General features: G+C 37.7%; 1 protein-coding gene across 6 annotated transcripts in view; it reads right to left on the bottom strand.

The window, feature by feature from the left end:
• The window catches only part of ARVCF (ARVCF delta catenin family member), a 248,028-nt gene that overhangs the window by 211,736 nt on the left and 9,831 nt on the right, over positions 1–26,461 (bottom strand). For 3 of the 6 annotated variants that reach the window (XM_083873697.1, XM_083873703.1, XM_083873701.1), the window contains exon 2: positions 21,633–21,699. The exons of the other annotated variants lie outside the window; for them this stretch is intronic. The gene's annotated coding sequence lies outside the window, so the exon portion shown is untranslated. The remainder of the gene's footprint in view (positions 1–21,632; positions 21,700–26,461) is intronic. 6 annotated transcript variants of the gene reach the window in all.

The raw sequence follows: 26,461 nt of genomic DNA, 5'->3' as shown, positions 1-26,461 counted from the left end.
TGGCAAAAAAGTTATGCCTTATACCAGGAAACAGAGAATAATATTGTGGGATTGAACATGGGGACATGGGGACATGGGAGAAACATTATTTCCATGTCAGGGGAAACTTATAAGAAAACTGGAGTGAAATGGATAAGGACAAGAGTCTTATAGACAAGTGAAAATGAAAGACAAAAACTCAAGGAAAAAAGGGATTGAGGCTAGAATGACAAATCCTAAACAAGATGCAGACATGACACCAGGGAAATGAAGGTTCATTACAAACAGGAGAGCAGTGAGCTGAAAAGCTATAAAGTCACTGCCTACTGAAAGGATCCTAATCCCAATGCCATTTCTGCCTCCCTGTATCTCCTTCCACTTGTGCCTAGCTATGAATAGCTTACTCCCTCCTATCCTAATATAAATAGCTCGAAGCTGCAGTACTAATTCCCAGCAAGAGCTTGAGACACATGCTGGCTTGGGGTACTGAATGAAGAAAACAAAGATGATTCCATCTCTATATAGATGGGTCTTCAGGAGGGCAGACCATAATTTTTTACCCTCTTGTACAGCAAAGATTTGCTAAAGCCTTTCTGCATCCACTAACATCCTAAAAGAACCATTAGAGTTGTCTATTATCTCCAATTAATTGCTGCACTATTCCCTTAAGTCAAATATTCCTTTAGAGTATGAACTGCTTGATGGAAGACTAAGCATGCAGAACACACTGTCTTAATATCAGCCATTGATGATGCATATTTTCAGAGACAGCATAAAAGGTGCTAAAAATTATTTTAGAGCCTTATATTAGATCTGAAAAACCCCACATTTGCTGAAATATATATAGTTTATAATTTTTATGTTTCTTGCTATTCAGTGACCTATTTTCTTATAGTGAAACAGATTAGCCATTACTGAAAGCACATTTGTACTCACGTTCTGCTCATTTGTGTCGGCTCTGCAGCCACGACATCCTGGACCATGCCCTCATCAGATCTCAGCCTGAGGGGCTTCAGCTTCACACCACACTCACACACATTCACTACACTGCCCTGGGAATTCAGGTGTCCCTCCCCCCTCTAGTCCACAGCACTGAGCCATCCCACACAGTCAATGCTCCATATATTCCAGTCCCCAAAGATCTCACTGCACAAACAACAAACACCACCCCCTAAAACAATAACACACAACTAACAAAAAAAAACCCCAACAGCAACACCTCCCCCCAGCCCAATGTCTGAGCTAAAATATCCTGCTTAAAACTAGAGAGAAAAGTTAAGTGAAGACATTACACAATTTCATTTTATGTCCTAACTCAGGCGGTGTGAATAACTGATTTCTCGGTTCGGCAGATTGAACTAAATTTGAAATATCTCCTTCTCTTGGTCAAACCCTCTCCAAATTTCATTTTGACATGACATATTCCATTTCAGACCTGTAACAAAAGCTGTGAAATGAAGGCCATATTCACAAAGAAGAGAAGAGAAAGAGGAGCTCCCCTTGATGGAAAAGCTCAGGGGGGGCTCCTCCTTCTGTGCCTGTGACTTGGAGTAACAGCCAAGCCAAGGCAGCAGCTCCTTCATGGTGACAGGGGCTCCCTTCCTGTGCTCCTGCTGTCAAACACGAGGAGCACTGAAGGAAGACAGAGAGCTTTTTGGGTGCACTGCCCAATGGGCTAGACTAGATCTACCACAAAACTGAGCATTCAAAGTGAACCTTCTCCAGTGATGGGACCAAAGCAGACCTATCTTCAAAGCAAGCAGCAAGACAACTTTCTGAACTCAAGCCTCCTGACACACATCTATTCTGAAGCTAACTCAAACAGAAGATGGCAAGCAAGCTGGGACATTTAAAATATCTTGGAAGAAAGCAAGAGAAAAAAACCTGAGAGTGCCTGGGCCAATAAACCCTGTAGTAACCACCTGCCTGAGATGGAAGAGGGATGATTTACAGTCTCTGTGCTGAATCAAGTTTCCCACTCCTGGGGCCCTGATCAGCACATGCTGGGATGAAGGGAAAAGGATGCCTCATCTTCTCTGGTTTGTAAATCTCAGTATTTTTATAGCTGAATCTATTCAGCTATATTTTTTTTTCCAAAACATTCCCTGCATCCTTGTATAGTAGTAACATCCTGCATAATAAGCATCATTCCTGCCCAGAATTTTGCTTGAGGATGAAGCATTCACGTCCATAGAAACAAAAGCTATAAAGCAAGATCCTGAGTTTTCATACATGCTGCATTTTGTAGCAAGAAATGAGAAAGCAGGAATAGTCAGTTCTCATATGGAAAAGGAAGGAGGAACCAGGATAAAACAGGAACATGAGAACAGTAATTCAAAACTTACTGCTTTGCCCAGATGCCAAAGCAGGGGACAGCTGCCAGGGCAGGTGAGAAACATCAGGCTAGATGAAAACATCAGTTATGATGTATTTTAAACTTTTCATAGGACTTTTGAATTCTCCCACAACTTCTTCAATCTATTTTTGTTATTAAATGACTAATCATATTAAAGGGAAGAAAGAGAAAGCACATTTCATTAAAGGATTGCTGAATGAGTAGAAATACCCACTGGAGTCCCTAAAAATACCTGAATGCTTATATACTCATAATCCTGAACTGAAAGAGATGTGCTCCAGACTTTTTGAGATAATAACTTTATTACTAAAATAACACTCTGTTCCTCATAAGACAAATGATTCATCCAAGGTCACAAACAGTTGATGTCTCTTGATACCAGATTATACTCGGTGACAGTTCACGTGTCTAAACTTAAAGGTGAACTCTGCCTCAGAACAAGGAGCTGCAGCGTTACCAAGAGACAAGACACAGATTGTCACTGACTGATGGCCTCTGGCTCCAGGAATCAGAAGCATTTTGTACATCCTTTTCTTAAGGTGCCACAAGTCCTACATCCCAACCCTGCCACCCTTCATTCAATATATGCTGCTTATCATGAGATCTGACCTCTGTAGCACAGTGATCTGTTAAAAACAAACTTTTTGAGAACTTGCAATTAGTACAGATCCTTTTTCCCAGTATATGTGGAGACAAATAAGCTGCTTCTAAGAGAAGTAAAAACTGTAAAACCAAGAATTGTTCCACACTTTTCCTGTGTTTTTATTCATGATGCTGAAGTTGATTGCCTACACTCTAACAGAGCTCAAAGAATGTAGTTTTCCTTTATAAATTACTATAAATTTCCTTTATAAATTGCTTCTCCTTAATTTCTAAAGAAACTCCTTCAACAGCTCACTACATAGCTTATGAACACTGAAGATAAGTATTATCAGGTTTTGCCAAATTAGATACTGAATTTATTAATAATTTACTGGAAATTTTAGCAGCATGGTTAAAAATAGCTCTCCTGTCAGATCTTAGTCCACATCAGATGCCATGGTAATTATCTTTAGAATCTAAATCATTATAATAAAACCAAAATAACCAGACTGAATAGAAGATAAAGCCAAATTTTAACCTTTGGAAGTTTTCTCCCTTTCATGCAAATCCTTGCCTGTATTTTGAAGGCCACTGGAACAGAGCTAGTTAATTAGAGATGCTTGTAAAATTAAGAAGAGTATCCATGCAAAAAGTGAGGAAAAAGAGGCATCTCTAAGCCCCTCTTTCCACATGAAGGATTTTAAATCATGTTCCTTGCCTTCTTTATAATCCCTCCAGTTGTTTTCTTTCTCTCTACACTGCCCCCACCTAAATATAATCACTATGGAAAATAAGCTCATTATAGCGCACCATGGGTAAGCAACTGCAGTCAGAAATGAATCAATTGATCCAAAGCTCCATATTAGTGGCTGCCATCTGCAACATGAGAAAAATATGATGACATTCCCCATAGACAGTGACCTACACTGAGAAGAGATAAAGATTTCTCTTGAGGAGTTTATGTTGCTGGATTTGCCTCATCTTCCAGTCCACCTTGACAGGAATCTCAGCTACAACAAATTAGTGTCAATTACTATGGTTATATTACACTAGATTCTTTTCTTTCTATATTAAAACTAGTTACACAAGGAACGTGGCTGAGGATTTTGTGATAATGAAAGAGGCAAATTCATCAATATCTATACACCGCCTTCTCTCCAGAAGTGTTAACATAGTTACTCCCTATTTTAAGTTATTTTACTTTGCCTATATAGATGAAGCTGACAAGCAGCCTCTTTGCATTTCTTCTTATTTAATTTTGTCAAAGAATCTGTACATGACTCAGCTGAAGTCAATAGAAGGACACAATTAATGTGATTTTGTCTCAAGTTTGTCATAGGAGATTTATGTTGCCATAACAGAGATTTATGCACTAATAAAGCTGTACTATTATTAAACTTTCTAGAGTGTATCAGTAATGTGGATTACAGAAGTCATCTCCTACATGGGAAAAGCAAAAGCTGCTACACAAACATTTCTAGATGGTGAGCATTAATACGATTTGAATCTCTTTCAAATAATCTGTTTCCATGCAGCATCCTGTGTGAATTGAGTAAAATCTTGACCTTTGCTCCTTAAAGTATGATCAATACATTTACTTTGTCATGTAATGAATAATATCTTTCCATGAAAACTATTTTTTTGTAGTCTTTAAAATGCTCTAACAGACTTTCTGTATTTATACTTATATCCCAAAAAATTCCAAAGAGGTTCACAAATCACGAAGTACATCTTTACGCATCTTCTCCCATTTAAAATATTTGCTATTTAAGACCTTAGCAAACTGAAATAATAGAACTACAAGGAGATGTAACAAACCATTAAAAAAATAAAAGCCTTTAAGGTAAGTTTAATAGGCATCTCCAGTGCTCTTAAAATCACTCCTGCACACAGACCATCTCACAACAAACTCATGGGATTCACTGGATTGTATGCAACAAAATCCAGCCCCAAATTATTATAAAAGCTCACATTTGACCACATTTGTCCAAAGTATATTCTACTCCAACAACGTGATTGTATCTCGAATTTACTTGTTTCTCTGTCTTCCTCATGCTGCTGTTACAGCAGCAAAACAGCAGCCTCAGTTTGTAAGGAACCTTATCAAGCAAAAGAGAAACACAAGCCTTAGAAAGAGAACAGGTCATGGAATCTTTATTAAATATATTGCAGAGATACAGAAAACAAAATCCAATTACTGCCCTGAATACTCTCTGATCTCAAGTTCAGATAGTGATTTTTGTGACAGGGATCCATTAAGATCAAAGCATATTTTGTGATCTCACATAGTTCTCTCTAGAATTAGCAAAAAGGAGACTGCAAATCAGAAAGGGACAAATGTCAGGGGAAAGGAAGATCATATTTAAAATTCCTTCCATTCCATTGGTATAGTAACCCACCTTTCAGAAATGGTTGAGCCTCTGAAAGAGAGTTATAACCAAGATTCCCAAAGGGATTAAGAGAAATGGGAGGGGAGCCAGCAAACTGAAGCTTTAGGTACCAAACATTCTCTTCAATAACTCACAAGGCATGAAATTGGCTCATATTATTTGGCTTTGGTCCAAACCAAGTCTAATTTGTCAAATCCAGAGAGAAGCAAAACAATGCATACAAAAGTGACACATGTAATGCATATACTTTATAGACTTCAGGATTAAAATACGTAATTGCTGTCTTGGGAAAACACATTAAACACCATGTTAGTGAGTCTTTTATTTTCAGGTAGGCATGCAATTTGCTTCCTTTCCAGAGCTCTGTGTAAGACATCATGTACTCTCCTTCCCACTTCACGTTTCAAGCCAAATGCGTAATGCTGCATGTCCACTAATTTCCATAAAAATCCCATATACAGAAAGCATAAAGTAACAGACACTAAAAGAATAAATTCTCTTCACTGCATCATTTTATCTGATTGTACTACAGCATATAAGTCCAACTCATATATGAGCCAACACCTGTATTGAGACTGAGCTTGTTTCCTGTGTGTCCTTAGCTTCTTACAGGGGCACTCTGCTTTTAGGGCTGATTCAACCATCAAGTTTTCAGGGAGGAAATAACAGCAGGGAAAGCACTTAGGAGAAAATACGGCACTTAGTGAGCCAACCGTGATATGTGGAAACAAGCAATGCCATCTTTGTAGCATTTCCAAAAAGTGCTGGTATTAACTATTGTAAACCCAGTCTTGTTCCATGGCAAAATGGTTTCCTACTCTAAACAGCATAAAAAGTAAAAAAATGCATGGGATTTTGTATGTGCTGCTTCACATTGCCTTATTTGCAAACTGAAAGGCTGGTTCTTACACCTAATTTTAAAATTTTATCAAGAGTGATGGGAAAGCCATTTCTGATTATTGTACAATACTAACACAAATAACAATATTCATACATATATATTACCTTTATGCATAAAATAAATAGCTAGCAAAAATATTCTCCCCTAAAAGAAATATCACTAACAGTTCAGAAGACAAGTATCAAGTTCTTACTATTGGGGAAAAACCCTGGCATAACTTCTTTTTCAAAAATATAAACTTTACAATAGAGCTAACAGTTCCTCAACTTCAAAGTTAAGATCTAAACTCATTCACAGAACAATGGCCACATTCCCCTTGCATTCTGTTTAGCATGCAGGCTGTACTTGCCATTATTTGCAGAACAGACATTTATGTTATTCTAACCACAAGGTACTATCAGTGCAAACAAATTGATATCTCCCTCAAACTGCATCTGCTACAGGGAAAAAAAAATAAAAAAATCCAAGTACTCACTGTAGGGTGAAGGAAGAACTTTAGTCCAGCCAGTGAGGACAGATGCACCAAACCAGTTTGTCACATTTTGGATCAACATGCAGGTAAAATTAGCAGATGAAGACACATACAGGCTGTACTGCTGAACTAAGGGAGGGCTGAGAAAAACGCTTCATAGAGCACAGCCAGTCTTCCTCATACACCAGCCAGCATCCAGGGCAATTCCAGAGAACAGGAGTGCCCACGGGGTCTGTCAGCGCCACTGGAGGAACTGCTACGGATCCCACTTATCCACTCCCAGACTTAGACTGATACTGCAACTATCAACCTGGGGAGCAAGAGGCCAATCCCAGAAAAATATCACTCTACTGAAAAAGATGCTACGAAAAGAATGAACCCACTCTCAACCCACTCCCTCCATGCTCTAAAGAGGTCTTCAGCCACACTGTTGAGCAAAAGCAGGAAATGCTAGTCTGCAACACACAAATTAGACAAAAACCAATACTGCAGGCACTGGCAGATGTACTTCATTTATAAAGAATTACAACCAAATATTTTCTTTTTAATACTGTTTGCCTATGGCTTAAATTCAAAATTTATGGTTTAAATTTCAGCATTACAATGTGACAATAACAAGAGTATGTCAGGATACTGGGGCCTGTAAAAGTGAATCTCTTGTAATTTCTGCATGAAAAAAATTGCTGCAGTTTCCCCAAACATTAAAGTCCCTTACTTCACCTGTTTTCTTAAATACTGTACAAGCTACCAGAAGAAAACTAAAGGCCATTGCTACTTTAAAACTAATCAGGGTACATTTTCTCATTTGCTACCAGGTAAGGGAATTCTTCTCTGTGTGGTGATTATCTTGAGTGCCTCTTTAATTTCCTTTCCAATGTTTTTGGCAGAAATCCTTACAGACACAAGACACAGAGAACACGTAAGAGAAAAACACGCATTTTTAAGCGCAACCGCATATTCCTTAAACAATCTATCTGCCAATTTTAAATTAAATGCAGGAAGTTCCTAAAATAAATTTATGAAAGGAAATCAGATTTCATTAATTGGTCCAAAGCAGATTTATTCTAGCTTCGTCTTGGTTTGTTTTTTACTCTGTGGTATTTGTGGATATAAAATGCACCTGCAGGTAGAACATATCCTATGACAAAACTACAAATAATGACTGCAAACCAATGAACTTAACTCATGTGTTTGGAATTAACTTGCATTAACTGCATTCTGCTCAGGAATACCTATGTGACCAACAGAATTAAACAGCATCTTAATGAGTTATCAGCCTCTAACAATCTTTTGAGCCCTGACAAGTTCAGCCCAAACTGAACAGATTAATGAACTTCTACCTGGGCCCCAGACCAAGACTATGATTTTGGATTGCATGATCACACACCTTCTGCACTCTAAATAGGTGAGGGTGGCTGTATCAAAAAAAAAGTGTGGAGCGGGGGGACAACCCTTTTCTTACCTGTTCCTTAAAATGTAAGAGAATAAATTACTGAGATTTAGGAGAATTAGGGCTGTGACACTGAAAGCAGCTGATGACAGTGATGCAATTGGAACTTGGAGAAAGAATAACTCCTGAAAATGTAGCAAAGTAAAAATAAAAAGCTACTACCTGAAGCTGTAACTGTCAAAAAGAAGTGTGCCAATGTGACTTGATAATTCTCAGAATATTCCATTCTTTATCTCATGGGTTCTGTATCTTTCTCCTTCAACTGCCAGCCCTTCCCAGCAGTTCTTCTTCTTGACCTCACAATCCATGAATAAAACACAGTTTCAGTCTTGCACCCTGTCATCCATTCATCACTCTGCTAAGTCCCTTAGCTGGCTCTGTTTCCCAATTTATGCATCGTAAAATTCTGTACACGTTTAACAGAGCAGCAATTTATAAATAGCTTTTATTACACAAGGCAGGCTTGATGCTTAAACAGGAGGCCAGAGATATTGGCACTTAAACTTTTCCATTCTGCTGTTCCTCCCAATTTCTGACAATTAGCCACCCTCAAAGAATGTTAGTGGTGACTTGTAATTATCTTCTCTCTTTGATAAGGCTACTTCTTTAAAAGTGGCCAATACATCCTTTTCATATATGAAATAATAGAGAAATTAAGAGACCAGGCACCGAGTCATGAATCAGCCAGAGAGAACCATGTGTAAACAACAAAGCAGGATTGTTTCAGTGACAGACTGAAACCAAACAGTGCCACTGAAACAGCAGGTGAAGCAAAGGATCAAGGCATGGATTTCACACCTAGAAACCACTTCTGTGTACCAGAAGATGACAGCCTTCTTACATCAACTCTTGTGGCTTCTTGCCAGAATCAATTCAAGCCTGCCACTCTCTACACACCTGAGAGGAATAAAGCAAAAATAAAAAGGGGGCTGTCACTGAGGAGAACGGCCAGTCCTGCAGTATGCTGGAAGTGACAGCTCCAGAAACAGGTCAAGTCTAGAAATCTGTATGGGAAGAGAGGTTACACAGCCTCAAGGATCTACAGGGTAGAGGCCACAAGCTACCCTTTCCCTTGATTAATGTTATGCATTGATGGAATACCCTAAAATAGCTGACTGATGAAGGAAGTTGTATGCTAATGTCTCTCCTTTAAAAGATCCTCCTAACAACCTCTTCCTCCTCTGGCTTAGTTCACTCTCTGGCTTACCAGTTTTTGTGCAGCTGTTGATGTAATAGACACAAATTTTCCCCACAACACAACAAACTGCAACTATGCCTTTTAAAAATTAATCTAAAACCGAGGTTCTGTAGTGGAATTAGAAGTAAATTGTAGGGAAATATTATTAAGAAATGTAAGAACTCAAATCACTTGCTACTCAATTACCATGTTCAACGCTACCTGAAAATATTAAAGAAAATTATTACTGCTGAGCACTCTGAGACCAGTTTAAGACACCCACTGATACAAAAAGTTGACCCTGCATTTAAGTATTTAAATCTTTTTAAAGGTTCACAGCCCACCCATCCCTCCTTGAGGTATGATCTGACACACAGCCAAGAGGGAAGGCTGTTTAGAGCTCTAATAGCACAGAAACCCATTTGCAATTGCTCTTTTCATTTGTCCTCTACAAATCTGTCAAGGACCCAAGCTCTTGAAGAAATACTGTTAAACTGAACTCTGGTATTGCTACAATTGCTCAGCTGCAAGGCTGCACATGGAAAAAACACCCAAGGACTAAGAAACTTCACAGCATCCCAGTAATAAACTGATAAAGAAGAGAAAAATATCCAGAGAGCCTCAGAATGATTTTTGCTCAGCATGTCCTGAGCCTGTATCCACCCTGGGCTGGTGGGGAGAGCTGGGGATGCTCCACAAACCTCCCAGGCCCCATTCTCTACTGCATTGCCTTTGACTTGCACATTCCTCTGTTCAGTGTGTGCAGCAGCAATGTCAGTGCACAGCAAAGCAGAGAGCACCAGGCACGGCTCAGCAGCAGCAAAGGAAGGGACCCAGCACTGGGGAAGCAGCAAGAGAAAAAGCTGCTGTGAGCAACTTCTCCCAAAACTCACTCTCTCTCCTTCAACAGAGATAAGGAAAAGAGAAAGGTGGCAGGGACAAGGTCAAGCATCATCATGTTCCATTAAAGTTCTCACTGATGTGAGCTCAAACTCTACTGCTCTCAAATGAACAGCTATTCATGATGTTCATTTTGGTGGAAATCAGGACAATTTTACCCACCAGAGAAAACCTTTCCAAATCAAATAAAGGAGGACAAAATACAAACACTAATTATTTTTAGGAGGAAATTTGTTACATTTAAATACATAAATCACCATGGTTGTAATAGAAAATGACTGGGCTTAGCAACTCTTTTCTAATCAGTTCCAAACTGAGAACATCTACTTTGGAGTGCAGATGTGCAATTCTTTCCATGAAGAGGTCACACATTCCAAAAAGGCACAGAATAATATTATTATGTAGTCCTACATTACTTCAAAGCTTCGTCCCAGTTTCTGTGTGATTGGCAGCACACAGTGAACAAGCTGATGCATCTGTAGCTCAGAGCATTTATCAGGCTTTTGAAAATGCTTCATAAAGTCTTCATCTACCAGGAGCACAAGTCTCTAAATATTCCAATTTCTTTTTTGAGTGTCTTAATTTCACTCAAATGTTGAGCGTTTGAGTGTTCAATTCTTTCAGGACACGTGAGAGAGGCATGTGTTTATTAGTGGTCTGTTCTACTCATTAATATTACACCCAGTAGAATAAATATTTGTAACTATGCAGTAATACCTTTTATAAAGCAGAGCACCTCAAACACTTGACAAGTCTTGTTACACAGAGATAATATTTTTCTCTAAAGAGATGAAATAATTTAGAAGCATTTTTCTACACCAGCATTAACATAGATCTGTTATAGTTGCTGTATCCAGAAGTCTCTGCGCACCTGATAACCACCTATAACCACCTACAGGGTATTTACTTATTATTTTGTAAATGTTTCATTTTAGAGTAATATCCTATGCATGAGACAGCCTCATTAGAAACATTACACTGTAACTGATAAAAACCAAAGGAGATGAAGTCCAAAATTCAGATTCCAGCAGGCAAGAGCGCAATAGCTGAAATTAATTCCTTACTGAAATCCTATGACTTGAACAGAATGCAAAGTGCAGCAATTATATTCAAATATGATGAATACCATAATTACGGTTTCAGAGATAAGTGGAAATATTTTGAGAAGCAGCAGTTCAACTAAAGCCATATTTAAAAAGGAAGTGCTAGACTTTACCTACTATAGAACAGTTGGGGGATTAACAATACTTGTAATTGTTTATGTCTAACACATGCTCCTTTGGAATTAGAGAAACAACCCTCCCTGTTGAACACACTGCCATTAACAACTGCTGCTATAAAGACATCAAACTTTTCTCTCTGAACCAAAGAGGAAGTACCCAAGTGTTTGCAGGGACACCCCATTTTTCCTCAAAGACCTGTAAAGATGAGCTCTTCAATACTTGTAGTGAACAACAATGACAATAACTTTAAAAACGTCAGAGAACAAGCAATGAAACCTTTCCAGGTATTATAATTACCTTTGAGGTTATTAGAAGAAGGAATGTAGGCAGTTATTTTGCAAGCTTAAAAACTTGCAGGAAAATCAGGAAAAAATAATGCAGTTATTACAAATTTTCATGGGGAGACTGATCACCTATGAATGAAAGCCCTTCCTCACACAATTTTCTTTTTTAAGATATAGAAAATGATTGTAGGAGAATCATACTTTATCTTCACAAGTTACAAGACCAAAAAGTCACAAGGAGCTGAAGTGATTTTCAGCTAATGTGATACTTCTGAATACAAGATTAACAACAGGTATTTCTGAGTTTGTTTGCTTTGTTTTCTAGTCACTTCACTGTGTAGTAACACAGAATTTCATGGCAGCCATAATTCAAAGGCTGTTCCTAACAACTAGCAGGAAATTCCGTATCAGTATCATCTGTCACTTCGAGCAGGGAGGACAGAATTTTCCAGTAATCTTTACTAAGTATTTCTACTAAAACAAAAGAAGACAAGAAACCTTATTCCAAGAAGTTTGGGATTTAGTAGCCAGCTTGCAAGTCTAAGTCTTTGAAACTGGCAGAGATGGTAATTCTTCTGTTTAAGCCAAAGCAAAATCCTAATCACATATATCATCCTGCCAGTATGCAAACTTTGATTTCAAAGCCTGTCCTATAAGGAATATTCTGAAATTTGTGACAAGAACACAGCTTAGAAAGACAGAACAGAAGAACGAATGTGAAGAGAGAAATAGGGATACATAGATTTGTCATACAGCTCTTTGAAGGGTAAGACAAACACAAGTTTGAGAAAAACGCTGAACAAAGGACTGTCAGCAGTGGGACAAGAAAATAATGTAAACATTATGTTGGATAGACCAAGCAAAGAAATGTCAAGGACTTTCCAAGAGATCAGGGACAAAAAGGTATGAAGTACAGGCACAACAAATTATGCTTCTGCAATCAAGAGGACAGTTTGCATTACAAAAATAAATATGAAGCACTATCAGAAAGCAAAGCATGTGGGTGTTAGAAGAAAAGACAAAGGCACAATGTTATACAACTACAACAACAGAACCCACAAATGTGTAAGCCCACACAAAACCTCACAGATGCTAATTAGAGTGAACAGGGCTGACCCATAGTCCTATTTTCTTTCATATATTCAGCCAACAAACTGCAGAGAATTCCAGCAGCTAGAATTGACAGTGACATTTTAAGTCAATGAGAATCTATTTTACTCTTCCTCCCACAACACAAATGAATAGTAGTGCTAATGAAATTCCACTCCTATTAGAAATTGACAGAACACAATCCTGCATTTATCCCTTCCAGCAAAATCTGCCTTTTAACAAACTCAAGCTATTCTCAAACACCCTGCGGTCACAACATGACAAAAAAAAATGCCACCTGCTCCTGCACTGCCCTTCTTCCAATTAACTTGACTTTAGCAGACCAAGATAAATTTTTACCTACTGTATTTTATACCTAAGGTTTTGAATGAATCATATTAACATTTCCCATTTTAGTCACAGACTTTAATACAGTCTGGTTATTTAATTCACATTTGATCAACTCTTTCTGACAGAGGATGGGCTTCTATTCATTACATCAAAATAACTTGCTTATAGAAAAAAAAAAAACCAACCCATATGCACTGTTTTCCAGTGCCATCTTCTTCAAATGCCAAGGAATTACATTACATACAGAAATAAAAAGAATTGATTGGATTTTGGACCAAGATGCAAAATGTAATCTCTGCACGTTATTATTCAGAAAAAAAAATTGAGAAAATATTCTTATTCCCTTCATTTTAAATGAGTTCTCAGAAAGGCCAGATAACCTTTTCCTATTTAATTGTGGTATACTCTGAAAGAAGCCCTTTGGATCTCTCAATGAGAACTGTACAGACAAATAATTCTGTGTTTCAGGCAAAAATAGCTGTAATATTAATCAAGCAGAAAAGAGTGAAAAAATAAATTTCAATAAAGAGAACAGTGTTATGCTGTGAGCTGCCTTTTCTCAGAAGTTAATCAGGGTGGGATCAGCCCTCAATATAACACCCCAAAAGCACTGCAAGCTGCAGCAATGCTCTCTCCTCATGTGGTGCTATACAGAAAAAAGGAAGGCAAGAGTTTTTGTACTTAAACTGAGCTGCCAGACAGTCCATTAGCCATTAGCAAGTGTGAAAAATTCCATGGCATATCTGTGTCTGCTTGACAAATTCCACTGAGTGAAGACCTTTTTTCCATAGGCTCCAAGTTTGTCTGTAACTCTTTCCTTCCAGCCTAGAAAAATCATTGACACCAAGTACAGGCAGTAGTTTGCTCACCTGTAAGTTGCCTAACACAGTATGAGCTTGCAAACTCTCCCACATTTGAGAATTTACCTTCGGGTGGGATTCGAGACAGTAAAGAAATGCAGAATAGCATCTTCAAAATCCCACAGTTTTTTTTTTTTTTATTTTGCTTCTTTTGATGCAGCTTTAACACCACCTCAATGCTGTATTGCAAATACAGCATTGTCACCACCTTCATAAAAAATAAATAGCTATTTTAGCCATTTTATAACTGCAGACATGTGCCCCATCCCTTGCTTCCACCATCAGCCAGCTACAAACCTCAAAGCCTTCCAAATTCACTTCTAAAATTTGCCTTCTTAACCTCAAGGATCAATGTCTCTAATGTCGTCTTCTTCTCTTGACTTAAATACAGTCTTCTTCAGTCTTTTAATACTTCAAAACTGGATCTACAATATCTCACCCAGTGCCTTGTCAAGCTTATTATCCCACAACTCTGTCTGACCTAAAGTCTGACTTTCCCTTGAAATGGCATAAATAATAGCAGCTCTTTACCATATAATATTTATATAGTAATGGAAATAGTACAAAACTTCAATCTCAAACACAAAGCTAGGATCTAATTCACATCTTAGGTAAACTCTAACAGGAAAAATTACTTCTGTGATGTTATTTTCAATTAAATGTCCTACTGTGCCAGAATAGCATGCCTAGTTCTGAATTCCAAACTGCAAAGATTGCCATGAAAAGCCAGAGAAGCTTTGTGTCAACTACAAACTCATTAACAAAGACCACGCTTATATGTGCTTAGAACTACAGGTAAATTTACTGCAATACAGCACTCCCAAGGTCAACAGAGGAATCCTATCCACAGAAAATCATTCCAGAAACATACCACAGAAATCTTAACCAATGTTTACAGCTTTTAATTACTTGTAGTGGGTAATACAGAACACAATTGCAGTATTACCATCTTTCAGGAAGTCTAGACTCTCCAGTTTCTGTTAAAGAGAAGAACTTGCAAATTTTAGCAGAGCAAGATCCATTATGTTGAAATTTTAAATAGGATTTTTACTAACCTTCAGATTCAGTGATTGGGAAAAAAACATCAGCCAGCGAAAGACATGACTCAAAGAATGAGTTGCATATGTATTTCCACCTGCTGGCAGAAAGAGTTTACACAGCAGTAGTATGCTTCTACAGCGGTTTCATCTGGAATAAATCCAGTAAATCACTAGAATTTCTGTTCAAGTTATAAGAATATTAAAAAGCAGCATTATGCTTCAATGTCACTGGCACAGAAAGGGCATTACAGAAAGCCTTTCATGAGGCTGCACACCTCCAGGTCTGGGGGCATAACATTATTCTAACCAATGTTTATTTATTTATGTGGTTTTTAATTAACAACTGAATGCTACCAACATGCACATCAGCTTCCCCAAACAGTAAGCAATATATAAGTAATAAATACAGAAACATGTAATGATAGTGTTAATTAGGTCCAGTGCTCAGCTAAGTGTTTTTCAGTTGGATATTTATTTGAAATTAAAAGGTGTTCTAAAGCAGCACTCCAAGGAATGAACTGTATTCACCACCAATAAGCTGCTACAACTGTTCACATTTCTCCAGAACTGATGGTGGAGAACCACGATAAAAATGCCAAAGAAGTCTCCATTGTCTATAAATAGCAAGAATGAACCGCTGTTCTCCACTACATCAACAATTAGAGAATTTCTAAGTACAGACATCACACTCCCAACCTCACCTGGGGACTTTTTCACACCTTGCACTCCCGACTTTCATATGGTGCCACTTTGGGTTCACAATCCCAAAGCCCATCAGTGGCTTTTATCAACTATAGCATGTGAAAGTTTAACCTTCAGGTCCCAAGCAGTGTAAGCTCGAAATTTCTGGAACAGGATAAATTGCATCATCTCTACTGCAGGACTGTTCAAGAGGTATGAAGAGACTGGTTCACTGGTTAGCAAACACTGGCATTCTACAGTCCTTACACAAAACTTAGCTGGAACGTTGGAATGTCTGCTTTCTCTCCCTTCTGACCTTGATGACATGTGTGACAAGGTTGTTTTCAAACATACTTCTAAACTCAGCTCCATAAAAAATACTTCTTGAAAGATATAATACTGCATTAACACTTCCTGGAAAACATCTCATCTTTGTGCTGCCCCCTGTATCTAGAAATAACCCGAGAGTGACGTGCAACTATCGAACATACAAACTTCCTCCAAGAATGCTGAAAATTTTCTTTGTCACTAAATGAAGTGTTACATTTTTGTGCCAAAACATCATCCTATACGTGTATATAGAAAAATGTGAAAAAACCCCCAGCAAATACTTTCACAAATTCCTAGTGCCAAGAGAAGAAGTGCCTAAAACAAGAAGTACTGCAATCCATTACAGCGTTATGAAGTCAATCTTCTGTCAGCTGTCAGTTCAGATTCTGTACAGATATCTGTCTTAAGGAGAAGGAACACTTCAGGAAAGCAAAAGAATTACCATACAATAAGCTACAATTTAATTAAAAGAAAGAACATGCTGAAGATAATGTCAACAAAAGGATATGATAATGATAATTTTAATGAGATAAATATGCCCTCACATCCCCCATCAAAAATGCCCGAGGTCCATCTTGGCAGTGGTAGGGAGCAGTGGCAAGAAACAAAGTCTTCCTTTCTACTGACGTGGGCGATGCTAAAGCTACAACAATTACTGGAATTCCAGTCAGGAAGGAGAGGAGGAACAAGTGATGCTTTAAGCTTCTGAGACAGATCAGGGCACGTTTCCCTTCTGTTCCTGAATGCATCATTCCAGGGAAACAATCCCTGCCAGGACTCTCATGGGACAACACATCTCTGCAGTTGTTCATGCATAACCCTCCAGATGGAGGAAAAATTCAGCTTTAAATCTAAAATGCAAAGGGGACTTTTATTAGAGTCCAAATGCTCTCGACTTCGCTATGTAAGTATTTTAGAATCTCTCTCAAAATTCAGTGAAGTCATGAGGCTTTTAACAGGAAGACCCTTCATTTAAGTTGTGCAAGACTAAAAACTCTCACAAAATTCTTCCTGACAATTTCCAACATGTTTTTACAGCAAAGCTGCAAATCAGTTTCAGAAGACTTGTTTCATGTACATCCCTGTTGAAGCCCAGCACCAATTTATACACCATAAAAATCTTCAAGAAAACAAAAAAACAACAACCAATGCTTACCATAAGGCATGAAAGTCTACAATAGAAGAATAATACTGAAACTACAAGAAATCAAGAAAGCAGCCCAAAGCCAAATAAAATTGCCTGTCCTCTTTTATAAAGTATACTTTTTAACACCTGAAGAGAAAGTTAAAAACAGTCACCATGAGATGGTGCAGCACCTAAACTGGCTGCATTTCAATTCCATCTGTACCTGTTCTGTGAGGATACGTTTCTGAGGGGAGGCTTACTAAAGAGCAGGTATTGTAACATTTTTCTAAGAAAATGCTTTATATTTTTTGTTAAATTATTTTCATCATCCAAGTTTCCTTTAACCACCTGAAATGGCCTTTAATGGATCTAAATAGAAGGAGAAAATTTGTCTAACACCTTATGTCTTGTCAATTCTATAGAGATGTTGCTGTAAGAAATGTAAATTAAGAGATTGAGTCTTAAAGTTTTATTCACTGTAGTTTTAATAGACCGTGCCCATCTTACTCCATCTTACTTGCCAGAGATGTCTCCAAGAACACTAAATGAATATTAAGAAGGCCTACCATATCTCTTTCTGTGCAAGTACAAATTAAATTCTAAACTTGCAATCTCCCCACTGGATCCATATGGGGAAATTTGGTATGGCACCCGGGAATATGCCAGCAAAGATATGACAGAGGAGTTGCATGGCATGTTTGACCGGAACACAAACACTGGCAGTTGGATCTCAAGGATCAGAAGTTATATATTTGTTTTCAATACTAATGTGTGCAAAGAGGTACAGCTCCATTGATAGGTGTCCATTAGCATGTTTCCACATGCTTATCCCAAATACAGATTACCAGTCCTTTGAGTCCAGAGAAGCATCCAGGTTTGAATACTAATGCATTTCAGATGAAGCAGGTTTTCTCCATGCCATGAAGTAGAAATGAGGGCAGCACACAATGATGTATCATACAGACTTCTAAGGCCAACCTTAGCCAGGCAATTCAATGAAATTCTACTTCAGAGAGGTTAAGAATTCTGCAAACATTTAGTAGACACTCTACAAAAAAAAAATCTTCCTGTTTCAGTTATCAGTATTTCAGTAGTTCTGATGCTCCTTAAGATATAATTTATTAAATTCATGCATATTGTACATAAGAATCCAAAGTACTTTTTTTATATCTATTCAACACCACCAAAGGCACTACAATGATGTGGATAACAATGAAGGCAAAACTAGAACTCAGCAGCAATTCTGAAAGGCTTGCATGATCATTAACTAAAGATAATCATGTAGAGGTAAATTCTCAGGCACACACCATAAAGTCATCAGACTTAGTTTGTAAACCATGTCATGCAGAGACAATAGTAAAACTTCCCATTCAAGATAAATAGACTTGGCATCAGATAAACCAGATAAAAGTAATTCCCAAGAGCTACAGATGAAAATGCCCTAATTAACATCTACATATAATGTATACTATATCGAGGGGAAATTCCTTTCTAAAATTACTTAGTTCAGATTTGTTTGTGCTGCAAATCCTTATTAAACAAAATGCTAACTTTGAGTAATTTGAGTATTTGGGTCATATATTGTGCTTTCCATATGTGACAAAGACTTTTACAAGCTGAAGTCCTAATTTAATAAACTTAACTACAGACAATGTTTTTAAAAATAGCTTACTCGCAAGAAATATCAAGCACATTAAGTAAGAGTTTGATTAATGTATAGTAATCCATCAATTAAGATTAATTCGCCACTGTTGATCATTCCAAAAAATATGGTAGAGACCCAAAATAAGCAGTCATAAATCTACAAGCAATGAATTAGGGAAAGAAAATTAATTACAAGGGGAAAAAATGTTCATAACAGCTTAAAAACACCCATTCTGAATGGCTGAGGTCTGAAATCTGGCAGTCTGGAACACATTTCTAATCAATTCCATTTTGTACACTGCAAGCAAAACTGACCATTTAAATCACACAACTACAGTTCTGGAAATGACTATTTAGTATTAATTTCTGAAAAGGCACTTATTTTTCCATGTTTCAGAAATCATTTCTAGGCAACTTTGGGCTAGATACGTTTATGCCAATTTCACCTGTAATAACATCTTCAGAGAGGGGCTTGAAAACAAATCTTGTGAAAGTTATTGCACAGCAAACACAGCATCTCACCTTTGAAATGTTCACCTTCATAGAAAATAACCTTTTTCTTAAATGACATCCATGAAAATGCCACTAATAATAACGATTAACTTTTAATAAAAAGTTGAGAACTAGTAGTTTTGAAAGCTACATGTATTCAGGAGATGACACTTGCTCTCCAATCCAGATTCCCTGTTTACACAACCATTAATACCAGCAAGGATTCATCCTGCAACACTCCCTGCCTTGTGAGAAGGCACTCAGTCTATTCAAATCTACTCCCACACACAATATAATAAAACATACTGGAGGATATAATCAAAACTGTTCAAGATAACCAATTTTTGTGGTGCAATGACCTCCAGAGCTGTAGAAATTAAAAAACCCAATATGCTGGCACAACAGAAATGGTTACAACTTCTTTCTCCTACTTAGGAAATACCTTTTATTTTCCATAAACAAGTAGTACAATAGTTACTTAGTTTTCATGTAACCCTAACTAAAGCAGGCTATTATAAGTGTTTTTTGAAAGAAAAGTCTTTACATTCAGACAGTATAATGTTACTCCCACTGAAAGCCACAGAAATGCTACTGCTGACCTCAGTGGGAGTAAGAGCAGCTCCAAACGGCTCCAACTTTCCAGATTTTCCACCACAATGTCTACTGCACAGAAATGCAATTCAATCTCATCATTAAAAGCCACAAACCAATAACCAATCAAAATAAACCTAAAATTGCTTTATAAGTTAGCAGTTTCAGTCAATGAGTTGCACTTGTAAAGAAAATGACTAGCATTCTTTAGGGCTGACAAGCAATAAATTGAAAGCACCATCATTCTGAAAATGTATGGCTCTCCTGATTAAGGGTGACATAGTCTTTAAAAGGAATATAGAGAATACCTCACTTCTGAAACAAGAAAACAGTCTTAGACATGAATTCTGTAAAAAAGTCCTTTGGTAATGATAGCACAATTAGAACTGTTTCTTCAGAGTAGAAGTTGCAGGAAGATTTTCAAAGCTGTACATTGCTGTCCTTCACAAATACACAGCAGAATAACAACAGATACATGTTCGTCATGTCTCCACAAACAGCATTTCATTTGATTGCCTGATACCTTTTTACCTAATTTTGAACTAGTAGTGAGGCTGTTTGATAAGAGATTCTATTCCTGGCACTTCATTCCTTTTCAACTTACAATAATTTTCCTCTGCTCTAAATACTATAAATTTCACCTCAGGCTGACTATTATAGTGAAAAATCCCCTAAGAAATCTCCCATTTCTTTCATATTCCTTAGGATATTCAGAAGCCACAGCTTTCAGTTTTTCTTGTACTGTGCAAACTGTATCCCCATATTTTACCCGAAAATCTACTTTCCCTAAAACAAATTTAAAAGGAGACTAATAAAAAGAAATGAAAGCTTTTAGAAGTTTGAATTATTCAATCAATTTTATTCATTTAGTAAGTACAGCTGTCCTCTGGTTTAAGTCATTGAAGAGACCAATTTTTTTTTTAATTATGTTCCTTTCTCCCAGTGTAAATGAGTTTTCCTTGTGTAAGGAAGCTTCTGCCTGGTTAGGTCTCAGGAATGACTTCTCAGATCAGTGAAAGTCATACATATTATTAAATTACTTGCTCTTTGCCTGAATTGACTGTGGTGTTTGGCCAAGGGCCCTTCCCTTACAACAGAGAGGCTTTGGGGCAGCAAGGCCCACACCCCACCATGCCTGGGGGAAACCAGTGAGTCCAGAACTGTGGAACATTCCCCTGCACAGAGAGCTCTGAGAACAACCCCGAATGAAATCCGTCTGTACAGCTGAACACAAAACTGAGGGGCTGAGAAAGGGCAGTCAGGAGGTGGGAAGTCAGTTCACCTCTTGTCTAAAAGCCAGACAGCAGCAGAACAAAACATCTTGACAAGGCCATTTATAAAGTTTTCGAAGCTTTATTATTAGCTACATTATATGCAGTTGATTATTCTACATTTTGATTATAACAAACATTTGTTTTTTATTTGGTGATTTGGTATTCCAAGCAGGCTGATTCAAACTCTTGCATATTTTAGCCAAACTCAACTCAAAAGTCCTTCTGTTTGAGAGAAAGGTCACTACAGGCTGTTACTATAAAAAGAATTCAGCCTTTTATCACTTTATTGTTGGCTGACGAATGTCAACTGTGAGACTGCTACATTTTTAATCTTTCTATTTACTGTCCCAGACAATTTTGCTTTCTAGATTTCATACACACAAATACATGTAATAATGAAAGAAATACAAATACATACAAGAAATTTTGCCAACTCTTACCACCCTTTCAGGCGAGTTGTTAGGCCCCTCCCCTTGTTCATAAAGCACAACTCAGCTATGGATTTCCCTGGAAAACATAAGAAGCAGATCAAACTCTGAACAAACACTGTAACTAGTGTGACTAGTGGTTTGTTGACCTGAGGAATGAGACAACTTCCTATACAGTTCACAGCCCAAACACCTGCCAAAATTGCACTGCTATCCCTAGTTCAAAACAGCTGAAGAAAAGGCTTTCATCAGTCTCTAGAGTTCCTACTTCCCAAAATCAAGGCTGAAATGCCTATCTGGTTTGAATATTATAGTATGTGGAAAAGTTTCTACTGAAAGCTTTGGGTCATAAAATCCAAAAAATCATTTGTGATTGGAATAAATACTTAAATCAACCAATTGATCAATATATCTCCAAGTGTAGCTATAGCACTACAATGCCAAACCACCACTGGCCATCAACTCTTCTACTGCTGGTTACACTGGATTTCTAGGGCAGCCACACTGACACAGAGATTTACAGCAGTGATTTAAGCAGTGAATCCCACAAATAATTAGGAGTTGTTTTGTTGGGGAGGGGTTACTCTTCTGGATGAAGAGTGCTCACCCACAAGGCCTCACCTGAACCCACTAATACCAGACAAAACTAACACTCAGATCCACAAAGGATGTATGTGAACACAGTGAGAAAAACAGCTTCTTATTTCTGAGAGGATTATATTTTTTTGTGATCTAAAAAATATGAACACAACTAGCTGTACATTGTTCTTAGGAAGGAAGACTTTGGGGTTTGTCCCCCAGTTCTTGTAAGCAAGTCAGCATTTGGCTGCCTCCCAAAATCTGTATCTTCTTGCCAAGTGTCATCACCTTCCACAGTAAATTTTGTTTCGTTTCATGATTTACAAGATCTAAGACAACACTATGTCTCGATATAGTAATTCCAGGGCCTTTAGGATAACACAATGAAAATCTAGCTAATTACTAACAGGATGCTTTATTTATCTTCAACCCTAATAAGTAAATGCTTTTAAGTGCTGCAGAACAAAGGAGAAACTACATCACAAACACGAAACACACAAGCAAGTAGAGCACGTACACGGAAATTCAGTTTGTCACAAAATAAAATTCATTAAAAGGGTCACGTTGTTCCAGAAACAGCACTGAGGGAGATGGTCTAATCATAAAAAATGTGTTGAATCAGTACAAATCCAACCTCAGGCAAGAATTTTCCTCAAAAGTTCCATTTTTATTAGCAGTGCAGACTTTGCCTGATGAGCAATTCAATCCAGAGGTCACAGGCAAAATCTTGCCAATGTTTGCCCTTTAAAAAACATTTTTCCAAAGGAAAGAAAAAATGAACACACAATTTCCTCTAAACCAAAAGAAATGCAGTTATAATAATAATCAGAAATAATATTAAACAGACATCAGTAGGATAATAGTACACATTAAAAAATGCAACTAGTAGCTTGATAAAATTTTAAAACATAGCAACAAATCCTAAACTGCACTTCTAAAATTATTTTAATTGAATATGTCAATCCTGTATGAGCCATTTTAGAAGATTCTACTCTCAAAACAAGTGGAAAATTATGGCCTCTTTTAAAGAAGTAAATAATCAGTGAATTTCTTAACGATGATCTAAGAAAAACAGAAGTTGACAGTAAGCTGATTAAATGTAAGTTTTCAGTAAATCAAAGTATCACTTGAGCTACGAATCTGGATACCCTGCTACATACACATGCCTATGAGACCTAAGAAGAGTTCAGGAAGAACTTGTAATTATCCATTACTTACATTTATGTATACTAGAACTTTTTCTTTTATGAGCAACTTTGCTCAAGAAGTGTGTTCGACATTCTGGTAATTTACATTTGATTAAAAATTCATCTCTTTCCAGCGTCTGAAGATGTTCATGGGAAGAGAAATTCAAGTGTACTGGAAAAAAATTTGATGAGAACAATCACCTATTATTAAAACAGATCCTTAACTTTCTGCAATGTCATATTCTTAAAACTGCAAGGGGTGTGGATTCAGTGCGATTTTGGATATCTCTGTACACTACAGTTGAGTAAAACATTACTTAAGCCAAGCAGCAGAGCAAGAGAACAAGAAGCTTTCCAGCCTTCACTCGTAACCTTGTTTAAAAAGTTTAGTCTGCCAAACTCCAGGTCCCGCAAGGTCTGAATTTCTCAGGAACCAAGCCAACCTTGAAACTACTGTAGTAGTACAAGCGGAGCTGTATTTTGAACTTAAATCGGTACCATGGCTTAACACACAACAGTAAGCAGAGAAGAAATGATGGAAGCACAGTCTGTCATGAGCTTAAACGAGCTTCATTCTGCCAGACGAGAACTAACGAGTCTACACTGACTGCAGGAATGAGTCTCGCAATAGTTTCTTATAAATATTCAATAGACCCACCATGGCAGCAGCTCCAAACAGAGTGAAGGGTGAAGGTCTCTTAAAGAGCAGCTCCAAGCAGAATGCAGCCAATTCTGACTGGAACCTTATGCTGAACCACTGCCAGCTGACAAGGGCATGACCTTCTATTGATGCTGAAAATGATGACTTGGTTCAAAAATTGTTTCATTTTGCTGCCACAAATTTAACAGCTCGGGCTTTGTCCCCATGAGATGAGTAAAACATGCTCATTAGGTAACCCGCTTCCAGAGAGACAGGATTTTAAACAAAGGCTAAACACCTTTATTTTAATAGTACAAATATGTCCTCAAGGTGCTTCAATGCACCTTAAACCTCAGTTGCTGAGGTGTAAACTGAGCACAGCTCTCCCACTCCCACAACTGCCACAGGACATGTTCTCCACAGAACATTGCTCTGATGGAAGTTACAGGTAACATGAAGTATGTCCACAAAAGCACTGAGAAGACAAACAGCTCAATACACCACCACAGCAATTCTTAGGCTCTTCAAAAATGTGCACAAATGAAAGGAAATAATTTTCACTTTGTTTATCCAGTCGAGCAGGCAGGACAATTATTAATTATTTTAGCAACTTCTTTCAGCTTGTCCAAAATATTTACTGCACATTGTTCCCATCTTCCTAGTTACAGACATGCCAATGTCAGACAATATCTGTGACAACTTGGATTTACTATTCCTACCAGCTGTCTTAAGTCTATCCAATAAAGAAATATTGAACAAAAAAGAGGATGAGAGTATCTAAATGCCACAAAGATAAGCAGGCAGTTATTTCTTACTCCAAATGCAGTAACAAGAACTCCAGAGGCCAAAATGTTCCAGCTGAGCTAACTATGGCTTCCTGCTGCTGCTACCAACATGGTACTGTAGAAAAGTAATTGCAAATATTACTCACAAAGTACAAAATAGAAGCAAACAAGACAATGGAAGAAACATGTATCTCCTGGCAAAAACAAAACTCATTAGAAGATTATGTTCAATATAAGTCAATACGCTTTGAAGCCAGCTGTAAAAAGTAGCAGTGGAAGCGTTAAATTTGAATGAACCTCTTAAAATTATTTATTGTACTAATGGCAGAAGTTTGACCTTAAATGTTAATTTAAATAGATACAACTGAGTTGGTTAAAAAACACAAATTGTGGTCTCATAAATGCAGCTGCTAATGGTGCCCTCAGACCTGCAGCCACATCCCAGCCTGAGTCAGCTCTGTCCATCCAGCTCCCCCTTCACAGCCAGCACAGGCAAGGGGAGATTCACTGATGCCTTATCCGCACTGGTGAGAAACATAAAGGGAGACTTTTGCAACCCTTGAACTACTTTCTGGTTTTTGCACAGTAGACAGAGAACAGGTGAGACTGGAAATACCCTTGGATATCACCTGGCAACTCTCCTACTCAAAGCAGAGTCAGTTTGAGCAAGTTGCCCAGGACCTTTTCCAGACAGGTTTTGAAAATCTGCAGGAACATGATCTCTACAATCTCTCAACTTGCTCCAGCATTCTGCTCACACTTAACAGCAAATTCTTCCTCAGTTTTTGATTGAAGGAAGACTCCACTTTGTACCTGCCAGTGTATGAGGCTGTGCTGGCTGTTGTAATATTCTTGATCAGCGCAAGCTGCTTAAATCAATGAGCTCCAAAAATGACAATGAGATGTATAACCATGAAATTTATTGACCATGCCTGCATGCATTAGTAATCACACAGTATGGCCTCTGGGTCCAATAATGCAGAGAGTTGGATTCCTTCATCTTCCAATGGCTGCTCTAAATTCCCCAGTCACACAAGGACACATAAAACAAGCACATATCTTTTTTTTTTTTTTTTTTTTGTTTTGTTTTGTTTTGTTTTGTTTTGTTTTTTTGGTTTTTTTTGTTTAGTCCTAGATATTACACGTACTTTAAACCAGCTGGATTTTGTCTTGTACGTTCTTGGTAAGTTTCTCTCAATTTCACTGTATCAAAGGTATTTTAAATAGTTTGTTGCTTAGATAATCTCCTATTAACACTACTTGCCTCAAAAAATATGTTCAAAGCCAGTTATTCTGAAGTGGATCTGTGAGAAACTTGTATGAACTCAGTGCTCTTGAGATTTCTATCAGAAATCAGCCACTTGATTTCATGTGAAATGACAAGCACGCGCAAGCGTGTTTTTTGTTCTCTATTACAAATGTCTCAAGTGACATTTGCTGTAAGAAGGACAATGTTAACAGCCAGTGAAATGTCAAAGGTTTCCCAAGGAGAGGTCAATTCTGTTCATGCTTCCACTCTTAAGCACTTAAGTAATGCAGGTGTACCCAGTCAAACCACACCTGGGTGAAGAAGTGGGAAATAAATATCAGGGGTTTAATACTAAAACTGTGAAACAGTTGCATTTGTGCATAATGCCTTTTTCATTTTGT

The sequence above is a fragment of the Zosterops lateralis genome (genome assembly GCF_965231275.1).
Source record: "Zosterops lateralis genome assembly, chromosome: 17".
NCBI classification, from domain to species: Eukaryota; Metazoa; Chordata; class Aves; order Passeriformes; family Zosteropidae; genus Zosterops; species Zosterops lateralis.
Note: the sequence above shows the minus strand (reverse complement) of the source record. Positions and strands in the feature narration are given on the sequence as shown.